Source organism: Ovis canadensis, chromosome 2 (genome assembly GCF_042477335.2).
Source record: "Ovis canadensis isolate MfBH-ARS-UI-01 breed Bighorn chromosome 2, ARS-UI_OviCan_v2, whole genome shotgun sequence".
NCBI classification, from domain to species: domain Eukaryota; kingdom Metazoa; phylum Chordata; class Mammalia; order Artiodactyla; family Bovidae; genus Ovis; species Ovis canadensis.
This window is the reverse complement of record NC_091246.1, coordinates 208,753,745-208,765,924: the sequence shown is the minus strand read 5'-3', so window position 1 is coordinate 208,765,924 and position 12,180 is coordinate 208,753,745. Positions and strand designations below refer to the sequence as shown.

Genomic DNA, 12,180 nt, shown 5'->3' with positions numbered 1-12,180 from the left:
ATCAAGATGCCAGAAAATTTTATGTCAGCTGGTGACCCATTACCTATATCAGAGATGGCTGCCTTCTCATTGTGTTTTAACATGTGAGAGAGCTCACTGGGGATCTTTCTTATAAGGGCACTAATCCCATTCATGAGATGCTATTCCATGAACTAATCACCACCCACCCCACCAAAGGCCCCACCTCCTAATCACATTGGCAGTTAGTATTTCAGTATATGAATTTTAAGTTCAGTCGCTCAGTCATGTCCAACTCTGCAACCCCATGAATCGCAGCACTCCAGGCCTCCCTGTCCATCGCCAACTCCCAGAGTTGACTCAAACTCATGTCCATTGAGTTGGTGATGCCATCCAGCCATCTCATCCTCTGTCATCCCCTTTTCTTCCCGCTCCCAATCCCTCCCAGTGCAACGCCGTGAATCGCAGCACTCTAGGCCTCCCTGTCCATCACCGACTCCCATAGTTCACTCAAACTCATGTCCATTGAGTTGGTGATGCCATCCAGCCATCTCATCCTCTCTTGTCCCCTTTTCTTCCCACCCCCAATCCATCCCAGCATCAGAGTCTTTTCCAATGAGTCAGTTCTTTGCATGAGGTGGCCAAAGTACTGGAGTTTCTGCTTTAGCATCATTCCTTCCAAAGAACACCCAGGACTGATCTCCTTTAGAATGGACTGGGTGGATCTCCTTGCAGTCCAGGGGACTCTCAAGAGTCTTCTCCAACATCACAGTTCAAAAGCATCAATTCTTCAGCACTCAGCTTTCTTCACAGTCCAACTCTCACATCCATGCTTGACCACTGGAAAAACCATAGCCTTGACTAGACGGACCTTTGTTGGCAAAGTAATGACTCTGCTTTTCAATATGCTGTCTAGGTTGGTCATAACTTTCTTTCCAAGGAGTAAGCGTCTTTTAATTTCATGGCTGCAATCACCATCTGCAGTCATTTTGGAGCCCCCCAAAATAAAGTCTGACGCTGTTTCCACTGTTTCCTCATCTATTTCCCATGAAGTGATGGGACCAGATGCCATGATTTTAGCTTTCTGAATGTTGACCTTTAAGCCGACTTTTACACTCTCCTCTTTCACTTTCTGCCATAAGGGTGGTGTCATCTGCATATCTGAGGTTATTGCTATTTCTCCCGGCAATCTTGATTCCAGCTTGTGCTTCTTCCAGCCCAGCGTTTCTTATGATGTACTCTGCATAGAAGTTAAATAAGCAGGGTGACAATATGCAGCCTTGACGTACTCCTTTTCCTATTTGGAACCAGTCTGTTGTTCCATGTCATTTCTAACTGTTGCTTCCTGACCTGCATACACATTTCTCAAGAGGCAGGTCAGGTGGTCTGGTATTCCCATCTCTTTGAGAATTTTCCACAGTTTCTTGTGATCCACACAGTCAAAGGCTTTGGCATAGTCAATAAAGCAGAAATAGATGTTTCTCTGGAACTCTCTTGCTTTTTCCATGATCTAGCAGATGTTGGCAATTTGATCTCTGGTTCCTCTGCCTTTTCTAAAACCAGCTTGAACATCAGGAAGTTCACGGTTCACGTATTGCTGAAGCCTGGCTTGCAGAATTTTGAGCATTACTTTACTAGTGTGTGAGATGAGTGCAATTGTGCGGTAATTTGAGCATTCTTTAGCATTTCCTTTCTTTGGGATTGGAATGAAAACTGACCTTTTCCAGTCCTGGGGTCACTGCTGAGTTTTCCAAATTTGCTGGTATCTTTAAGTGTAGCACTTTCACAGCATCATCTTTCAGGATTTGAAATAGCTCAACTGGAATTCCATCACCTCCACTAACTTTGTTCATAGTGATGTTTCCTAAGGCCCACTTGACTTCACATTCCAGGATATCTGGCTCTAGGTGAGTGATCACACCATCGTGGTTATCTGGGTTATGAAGATCTTTTTGTACAGTTCTTCTGTGTATTCTTGCCACTTCTTCTTAATATCTTCGGCTTCTGTTAGATCCATATCATTTCTGTCCTTTATCGAGCCCATCTTTGCATGAAGTATTCCCTTGGTATCTCTAATTTCCTTGAGGAGATCTCTAGTCTTTCCCATTCTGTTGTTTTCCTGTATTTCTTTGCATTGATCGCTGAAGAAGGCTTTCTTATCTCTTCTTGCTATTCTTTGGAACTCTGTATTCAGATGCTTATATCTTTCCTTTTCTCCTGTGCTTTTCACTTCTCTTCTTTTCACAGCTATTTGTAAGGCCTCCCCAGACAGCCAGTTTGCTTTTTTGCAGTTCTTTTCCATGGGAATGGTCTTGATCCCTGTCTCCTGTACAGTGTCATGAACCTCTGTCCATAGGTCATCAGGCACTTTATCTATCAGATCGAATCCCTTAAATCTATTTCTCACTTCCACTGTATAATCATAAGGAATTTGATTTAGGTCATACCTGAATGGTCTAGTGGTTTTCCGCACTTTCTTCAATTTAAGTCTGAATTTGGCGATAAGGAGTTCATGATGTGAGCCACAGTCAACTCTCGGTCTTGTTTTTGCTGACTGTATAGAGCTTCTCCATTTTTGACTGCAAAGAATATAATCAGTCTGATTTTGGTGTTGACCATCTGGTGATGTCCATGTGTAGAGTCTTCTCTACTGTCGTTGGAAGAGGGTGTTTGCTATGACCAGTGTATTCTCTTGGCAAAACACTATTAGCCTTTGCCCTGCTTCATTCCGTATTCCAAGGCCACATTTGCCTGTTACCCCAGGTGTTTCTTGTCTTCCTACGTTTGCATTCCAGTTCCCTATAATGAAAAGGACATCTTTTTTGGGTGTTAGTTCTAGAAGGTCTTGTAGGTCTTCATAGAACCGTTCAGCTTCAGCTTCTTCAGCGTTACTGGTAGGGGCATAGACTTATATTCCTGTGATATTGAATGGTTTGCCTTGGAAACAAACAGAGATCATTCTGTCGTTTTTGAGATTGCATCCAAGTACTGCATTGCAGACTCTTTTGTTGATCATGATGGCTACTCCATTTCTTCCAAGGGATTTCTGCCCGCGGTAATAGATATAATGGTCGTCTGAGTTAAATTCACTCATTCCAGTCCATTTTAGTTTGCTGATTCCTAGAATGTCGACGTTCACTCTTGACATCTCCTGTTTGACCACTTCCAATTTGCCTTGACTCATGGACCTAACATTCCAGGTTCCTATGCAATATTGCTCTTTACAGCATTGGACCTTGCTTCTATCACCAGACACATCCACAACTGGGTGTTGTTTTTGCTTTGGCTCCATCCCTTCGTTCTTTCTGGAGTTATTTCTCCACTGATCTCCAGTAGCATATTGGGCACCTACTGACCTGAGTTCCTCTTTCAGTATCCTATCATTTTGCCTTTTCATACTGTTCATGGGGTTCTCAAGGCAAGTATACTGAAGTGATTTGTGACACAAAAATTCAGTGTACAATAGTCCACAGAGAAATCAGATTATTTTCTATTTTCTTAATGTATGGATGAAAAACAACCCCAAAAATTATACAGTCACTATAAAAATGTGAAAATTTTTGTAGATTTAACAAAAATAAAAACACAATTAGCAAAGACATAAAATGGCAAGCCAAGAAGAACAGGTTCAAAATCTTTATGAAGTAGAATATTGATCATAATATGAGAGAATCAGCCTTATCAAACTTGTGCTACAGTAGTATTTCTTGGAAATTTGAAGGGGTGAATATGTAGAAAATTCACTGATTTCTATTTGAACAGGTTTTAAATAGCTGATTTAACATTTTCTATTAAAATGTTTATTTTTCCTAACCTCTTATTTTCATATAATTTACTTTTGGCCAGTCACAATAAGTCACATTACTTTTCTAGAACATAACTCCTAAATGTTGGCAAGAAATTATAGTACTGTATTATGCAATCTTTTCAGTGTACTGAACTATTATAAACAGCTCTCCATCTGAGCTATAATGGTGGTGTGCTTTCACAGAGTAGATTCTTTAGTCAGTCTTTCTTCTATACTCCCCCCCACAACTCCCCACCCCCCCATTTCAGTAAAGATGAACACTTTATTGGCATTGAAGCATAACTAAGATGGCTTATCGGTATCTTAGACCATAGATTTGTTGCTGGAATCTCTTTCTTACCTTACCAGGTAGGAATTGTTTGGGCTGCTAGAACGAGAGGTAAGAAATAACCATTGCTTAAATAAGATAGTAGTTAATTTCTTTGTCTTGTAAAAACAAATTCAAAAATAACAATCAAGACTGATAGAGCAGCACCATAGGCTTGTCAAGGACCAGTCTCATTCTCTTTTTCCTTTGCCATCCTTAGCATGTGGCTTCTATTTTCAAGATCACAGAATGGTTGCTGTATATCCAGCTGTCATATCCATGATCTAGGCAGAAGAAAGGAGGAAGAAAAGCAGAAGATAAAGGGGGCATACCTTTCATCTTTTAAGAAACCTTTCTAGGGATTTCCCTGGTAAGCCAGTAGTTAGGACTCAGTGCTTTCACTGCCATGGACCCGGGTTAAATCCCTGATTGGAGAACTAAGATCCTGCAAATCATGTGGCATGGCCAAGGGGGGGAAAAGGAAAGAGAGAAACCTTTCTATAACTCTGATCTTGATGACCAAAACTTAGTCATTTGGCCATACTCAGCTGTAAATAAGATTCAGAAATGGCTTTGGCTGACAGTATAGACTAGATCATTGCGGATGGAGCGTGGATCTATATCAGATGGGAGCTAATAATCTTTGCCATACTTGCCTTCCTGTCTCCTCTCCTGAAGGGCTTCCCAGGTGGCTCTGATGGTAAAGTATCTGTTTGCAATGCAGGAGACCTGGGTTCGAACCCTGAGTCGGGAAGATCCCCTGGAGAAGGGAATGGCAGCCCATTCCAGTTTTCTTACTGGAGAATCCCATGGACAAAGGAGTCTGGCGGGCTACAGTCCATGGGATCACAAAGAGTTGGACATGATTGAGCGACTTAACACTTTCACTTTTCACTTTCATTCTCCTTAGTCTGCTGCTGACTGACGACTTGTTGCTGTTAAGCACTTCATTCAGTAGTCATGAACTAAGTGCTGACTGTGTGCTAAGCCCTGTCGGGAACGGGAAATACAGGTATATCTAAGACATATTCCCAGTCTGGAGAAGTTACAAATCTAGTTTTCCTGCCCTGACCCCAACCCCAAGCAATCACAGATCTCTCCTTACAGTGTTACTGATACCCTGTTCTAGTCTTTGTCTTGCAGTTTCACTCTCTTAGTCTGTCTTTTAATGACAGGTGTGATGCAGGCCAATTTATTGGTGTGGTGATGGTTAGTGCCTTTTTGTTGGCTTAAAAAATATTTGCCTGCTGTGTGGATGGAATTGAAATTTGGGGGAGAATGGATACATGTGTATGTATAGTTGGGTCCCTTTGCTGTTCACCTTCAACTATCACAACATTGTTTAAAAAAAAAAAATTGCCCGCTTCAAAGACACAAAGATATTTTGCTATGGGTTTTTTTGGTTTGTTTACTTTCATTTTTAGATCTACATTCTATTTGGAATTTTGTGAATTGTGTAAGGTTAGAGATCATGATACAATATTTTCTATAGGGATACCCAGTTGACCCTGCAACATTTAAAAGACTTTTCCCAAATGCACTGCAATTTGCCTTTGTCATAAATCAGACAATCCTACTTGTATGTGATTTTCTAGGCTTTACTTTTTCATTGGTAAGTTTTGGTTACTATACTTGTACAGTTAATTACTGTGGCTTTATAATAGGTTTTAATATTTTGGAATAGAGTCCCCAATTTTTGTTTTTAAAGGTTGCCTTGGTTATTCTTGGCTCCTTGTATTTCCATAGGGATTTCAGAATCAACTTGTCAGTCTGTCTTTTAAAGGAAAGCAGTGGGATTTTAAAGGAAAGCAGTGGGATTTGGATTAAGATTGCTTTGAAACTAGAAATCAGTTAGGGGAGAACTGACGTTTTTACTGTGAGCTGCCAAACTGTGAACATGATACAGCCTTCAGTTTATCTCTCAGAAATGTCTTCTTGTTTTCAGTATACTGGTCTTGCATATCTTCTGTTAGACTTTTCTCCCTCTTTTTTTTAATGCTATTGGAAGTTGCATTTTTATTTATTTGTTTAGTTTCTTTTTTTTTTTTAAGTGTTTTGGCCATGCTGTATGGTGTATGGGATCTTACTTTCCCAACCAGGGATCAAACCCAATGTCCCCTGCATTTAGAGCGTGGAGTCTTAACCACTGGACCGACAGAGAAGTCCCTGATTTTGGCTTTAATATCTTCTTTGACTCATAGATGTTTAGAAGTATAATTTAAAATTTCCAAGTAGCTGAGGTTTCTTTTGGTTTTTATTTATTCAATTTAGGTCAGTCACTCAGTCATGTCCGACTCTGCAACCCCCATGGACTGCAGCACACCAGGCTTCCCTGTCCATCGCCAACTCCCAAAGCTTACTCAAAACTCATGTCCATTGAGCTGGTGATGCCATCCAACCGTCTCATCCTCTGTTGTCCCCTTTTCCTCCCACCTTCAATCTTCCCCAGCATCAGGGTCTTTTCAAATAAGGTACATCAGGTGGCCAAAGTATTGGAGTTTCAGCGTCAGCATCAGTCCTTCCAATGAATATTTAGGACTGATTTCCTTTAGGATGGACTGGTTGGATCTCCTTGCATTCCAGGGGACTCTCAAGAGTCTTCTCCAACACCACAGTTCAAAAGCATTAATTCTTCAGTGCTCAGCTTTCTTATGGTCCAGCTCTCACATCCATACATGACTACTGGAAAAACCATAGTTTTGACTAGATGGACCTTTGTTTGCAAAGTAATATCTCTACTTTTTAATATGCTGTCTAGGTTGGTCGTAGCTTTTCTTCCAAGGAGCAAGTATCTTTTAATTTCATGGCTACAGACACCATCTGCAGTGATTTTGGAGCCCCCAAAAATAAAGTCTCTCACCATTTCCATTGTTTCCCCATCTATTTTCTATGAAGTAATGGGACTGGATGCCATGATCTTTGTTTTCTGAATGTTGAGTTTTAAGCCAACTTTGTTGCTCTCCTCTTTGGCTTTCATCAAGAGGCCCTTTAGTTGTTGTTCAATTTCTGCCATAAGGTGGTGTCATCTGCATCATTTAGTTGCTAAGTTGTGCTCAACTCTTACGACCCCATGGACTGTGGCCTGCCAGGCTCCTCTGTCCATGGAATTCTCCAGGCAAGAATATTGGAGTGGGTTGCCATTTCCTTCTCCAGGGGATCTTTCCGACCCAGGTATTGAACCCCAGGTCTCCTGCATTGCAGGCAGATTCTTTACCAGCTGAGCTACGGTATTTCTCGCAGCAGTCTTGATTCTAGCTTGTGCTTCATCCAGCCTGGCTTTTCGCATGATGTACTCTGCATGTAAGTTAAATAAGGAAGTGACAATATACAGCCTTGACGTACACCTTTCCCAATTTGGAACCAGTCTGTTATTCCATGTCCAGTTCTAACTGTTGTTTCTTGACCTGCATACATATTTCTCAAGAGGCAAGTCAAGTAGTCTGGCATTCCCATCTCTTTCAGAATTTTCCAGTTTATTGAGATCCACACAGTCAAAGGCTTTGGCATAGTCAATAAAGCAGAAATAGATGTTTTTCTGGAACTCTCTTGCTTTTTCTATGACCCAAAGGATGTTGGCAATTTGATCTCTGGTTCCTCTGCCTTTTGTAAATCCAGCTTGAACATCTGGAAGTTCACGGTTCACATACTGTTGAAGCCTGCTTTGGAGAATTTTGAGCATTACTTTGCTAGTGTGTGAGATAAGTGCAATTGTGTGGTAGTTTGAACATTCTTTAGCGTTTCCTTTCTTTGGGATTGGAATGAAAACTGACCTTTTCCAGTTCTGTGGCCACTGCTGAGTTTTCCAGATTTGCTGGCATATTGAATGCAGCACTTTCACTGCATCATCTTTTAGGATTTGAAATGGCTCGACTGGAATTCCATTACCTTCTAGATTTGTTCGTAGTGATGCTTCCTAAGGTCCACTTGACTTCATATTCCAGGATGTCTGGTTCTAGGTAAGTGATCACACCATTGTGGTTCGTGGGTCGTGAAGATCTTTTTTGTACAGTTCTTCTGTGTATCCTTGCCACCTCTTCTTAATATCTTCTGCTTCTGTTAGGTCCATACCATTGCTGTCCTTTATCGAACCCATCTTTACATGAAATGTTCCCTTGGTATCTCCAGTGGATCTTCCTAACCCAGGGATCAAACCCAGGTCTCCCGCATTGCAGGCAGATTCTTTACCAGCTGAGCCACTAGGGAAGCCCTTTTATTTATTAATGTTATTTTAATTATTATTGAAAGTTGAATGTTAAGTCTCTCAGTCATGTCCAACTCTTTGCAACCCCGTGGACTGTAGCCCACCAGGCTCCTCCGTCCATGGGATTCTCCAGGCAAGAATATTGGAGTGGGGTGCCATTTAATTATTATTAGTTATTGTTAATTATGTGCTTCCCTGGTGGCTCAGTTGATAAAAGAATTCGCCTGCAATGAGGGAGACCTGGGTTCAGTCCCTGGGTTGGGAAGATCCCTTGGAGAGGGGAACGGCTACCCACTCCAGTATTCTAGCGTGAAGAATTCTGGGACAGAGGAGCCTGGCAGCCTACAGTCTGTGGAGTGGCAAAGAGTCAGACATGACTGAGCAATTATTGTTATTTATTAATTATTGTAGTTAAAGAACATACTCTGAATTACTCATTTTTCCTGTCATTTGCCCTGTTGTGTTTTCTTGTTTGGTTTTGTTTTCCTCAATAGAGAGCCTAGTATCTATATCCTTAACCTAGAAAGTCTGTCAGAGACCAGTCTCTACAGAGCTTCCCAGCATAGCTCTCAAGTCTGCCTGCCTGCACTGCTTCAAAATCTGGCAAATGTCTCGATGGTTCCAAATTCCCAAAGTTCAAAAAGACAGAGTCTCCTTGACATCAAATGTCTCTTCCCAAAGTGTTACCAATTTCTTGTATATCTTTCCAGAGACATTCTGTTAGTCCTTTTCAAGTTTTTTCCCCATGGCAAAACTTCTCATGAAATAAAAAATTTCATGCAATAGCCCAGTGTGTAAGAGATGAAAAGTCAGCTGCCATTCTTGGAGTAGGAGGTTTCCCGATGCATCTTCAGTTTGAAAAACTTCATTTAAAGTGGTAATGTCATTTAACTCCAAGAGAATTTTGTTGCAGTATTCCTTGTATTAAAAAAGTATTTTGTGATGAACTATTTAAAAATGTTAATTTACTTTTGATGTTTTAGATTCTGAAGTTGTGATGAATTTTGAATCAAAGAAGTAGAGTATAATGTGGTCAGCAACTGCATAATAGCAGTTATGACTTTATGAGGAGAAAAGTATACTTTAAGCAGTTTGAAAATAATTTTTAATGTTTTTGTGCCAGAACTTCAAGTAATAGCATTTTCTGTATTCTTTCTCAAAATGATAAACTTTTCAGTCTGTGAAATTCATGCAAAATTATAATGTAGCTATTTGTATTTATTATTTAAGCTCTGTTTTATGCTGCACATTAAATTTTTATTGATTGTTACGTGTGTGTGTAAGATCACTGTAATGTTTCAAAAATTGGATTTATAGGCTTTTTGACTAGGAAGTAATTTATTTTTGTAGATTATTCAGGTTAAGCTCCAGAAATTTTAAATAGCTTACTCTAAGTCTTTACAGATATTTAATGGTAAATTTCAAAGTAAAACTCAGACTTTTCTCCAAATCTGATGTTTTTAAAATAAGTTTGATAATGGTATTTGAGTATCTCCTGGTTATTATAGAAAACTTAAAAATTATTTATTATTTTTTAAATTAGGTACACTGTATTATAAATGTATTTTCCAAATTATTCTTTCTCCTTTATTTTACATTCTTGATAATATTCTCTCTCCGTATTTCACAGTTTTTCATTTTCATTTTTTGTAGAGTTGGAAAATATTTAAGTCTCAACAAATGAATTCCACACTTGAACTCTGCTGCATTCCTGTGCCACCTCCTCCATTAGAACACTGATCTTACAACAGAGGTAAAATCATAGAATTTAACTTTTTAAAGGTTAAAGAATGAAGTTCCCATAGTTAGACATGTTGGAATTTTTGGTAATTTTTGGTGGGTAGCTTCTGTTTACAAAATGTTCCCTTGGTATCTCCAATTATCTTGAAGAGATCTCCAGTCTTTCCCATTCTATTGTTTTCCTCTATTTCTTTGGCTTGACCACGGAGGAAGGCTTTCTTATCTCTCCTTGCTCTTCTTTGGAACTCTGCATTCAAATGGGTATATCTTTCCTTTTCTCTTTTGCTTTTCGCTTGCCTTCTTTTCACAGCTATTTGTAAGGAGTTTTTACCTAGGAGACTTGAAATAATCGCATCTTAATTATTGCCTTTTAATTTTACTTTTGAAAGTGTTTCCTTTTTAATTGTTGTCTTTAAAATTTTTTGTTTCCTAAACTTTGCAGCTCTTAAATTATTGAATTTACTCAGCATAATTGTATTGTCTAACTACATCTAGATCAATGCTGTTTATGAAATTTCTTTAATAATGTCTGTATTCTACATCTGTGCTTCTAATATGGGAGACACTAGCTACATGCTGCTACTAAGTGCTTGAAATGTGGCTAGTGCAAGTAAGGAATTGGTGGGTTTTTTTTCAATAGTACAGTTTTTTTTTTTTTTTTTTCTGATTCTTTTGGCCATGCCATGTGGCTTGTAGGATCTTAGTTCTGTGACCAGGGATCAAACTGAGACCCTCTTCTGTGAAAGCTCTGAGTCCTAACCACTGGACAGCCAGGAAATTCCCAGGAATTGATTTTTAAATTTTATTTTAATTAATTAAAACTGGACAGTGCAGCTCTGTTTGGTATTAGTAAGTTAAGTTAACTTTGGTTAACTTTGGCAGTTAAGTTTGGTATTTACAATAATAGCATGTGTTAAGTGCTTTGTTTCATACTTATACCTTGAAATATGTAGGTAGTTGTTGACTTTGTTTGAAAATTTGCAATAACAAAACCATTTTTTACTGTCATATGTCACCCTGATAATTGTATAGCTTTATTTATCCAATGGTTTTGGTCCATTAGAAATCCTTGAGAGCCTTTAGAAATCCTTGAGAGCAGTTATCATCATTCAGCTCACTGCTGTCTGTTAACTTATTTAATCTTTAAAAAAAATTCTTTGACATAGATAATCCCCATTTTATAAATGAGGGATTTGAGACCACAGATTAGTTAAGTAACTTTCTCAAGTTAATATAACTTGCAGGTCATGGAGCTGGAATTCAAACTCAGGCAGTCTAGAGCAAAAGGCTGTACTCTTTATAACCAATTGGCCATCCTGCCTGTTATATCCTGTTAGTCGCTCAGTTGTGCCCGACTATTTGTGACCTTGTGGACTGTAGTCCACCAAGGGGCTCTGTCCATGGAATTCTCCAGGCAAGAATACTGAAGTGGGTAGTCATTCCCTTCTCCTGATCTTCCTGACCCAGGGATATGAACCCGGGTCTCCTGCATTGTAGGTGGATTGTTTATCATCTGAGCTACCAGGGAAGCCTAGTTCTCTCTAAATTGTCAGTTTCTAAAGAATACATATACTGATGATCAGCTAAGACACATTATATATCTGTGTAGGTAGTGAAGAACTTACTGTACTTGTACAAGTATTGTGAGTTTGCTTTCTGACAAGTAGTTATTGACCTCTTTAAGATCATATTTCAGCACTTTATTTTTTTGTTTGTTTGTTTTATTCAGATCTTGCCAATAAAGGTTGCCATTGCTGTGGTCACCAAAAAGATAATCATTTTCTGTGATACACTTTTTAATTTGTTTCATACTCTGGAAGTGAGGCAGTATGGGCCTGAATTGATCTGCATGCTAGAATATCAGCTTGATTTTTGCTTTTAAATATAGCTTTTATATACCAGGTGATGGGATGAGTGTAATATGCTGCAGAAGAAATGATTTTCAGAATTCTGTATTGTCTGTTTAAATAAAAAGAGGACTTGCAGTATGTTAATAACTATGTTCATAGCCACCTCTAAATGCTAAAAGATGCAGATTCAAGTTAGAAGACATATATTTAAATTTTTCCTTTGTAACCTACTGGTTACAAAAGAAGGTACTAAAATATATTTATAGGATTTTAGATTTAGAAAGTAACTTATCATTGTAGCAACCTGGGGCCAAAG

The 12,180-nt window shown here is 39.0% G+C and overlaps 1 protein-coding gene across 4 annotated transcripts in view; it reads left to right on the top strand.

Moving 5' to 3' along the window:
• HYCC2 (hyccin PI4KA lipid kinase complex subunit 2) overlaps positions 1 to 12,180 on the top strand; it is a 65,906-nt gene that overhangs the window by 7,346 nt on the left and 46,380 nt on the right. For all 4 annotated transcript variants that reach the window (XM_069577974.1, XM_069577973.1, XM_069577976.1 and 1 more), the window contains exon 3: positions 9,928 to 10,027. The gene's annotated coding sequence lies outside the window, so the exon portion shown is untranslated. The remainder of the gene's footprint in view (positions 1 to 9,927; positions 10,028 to 12,180) is intronic.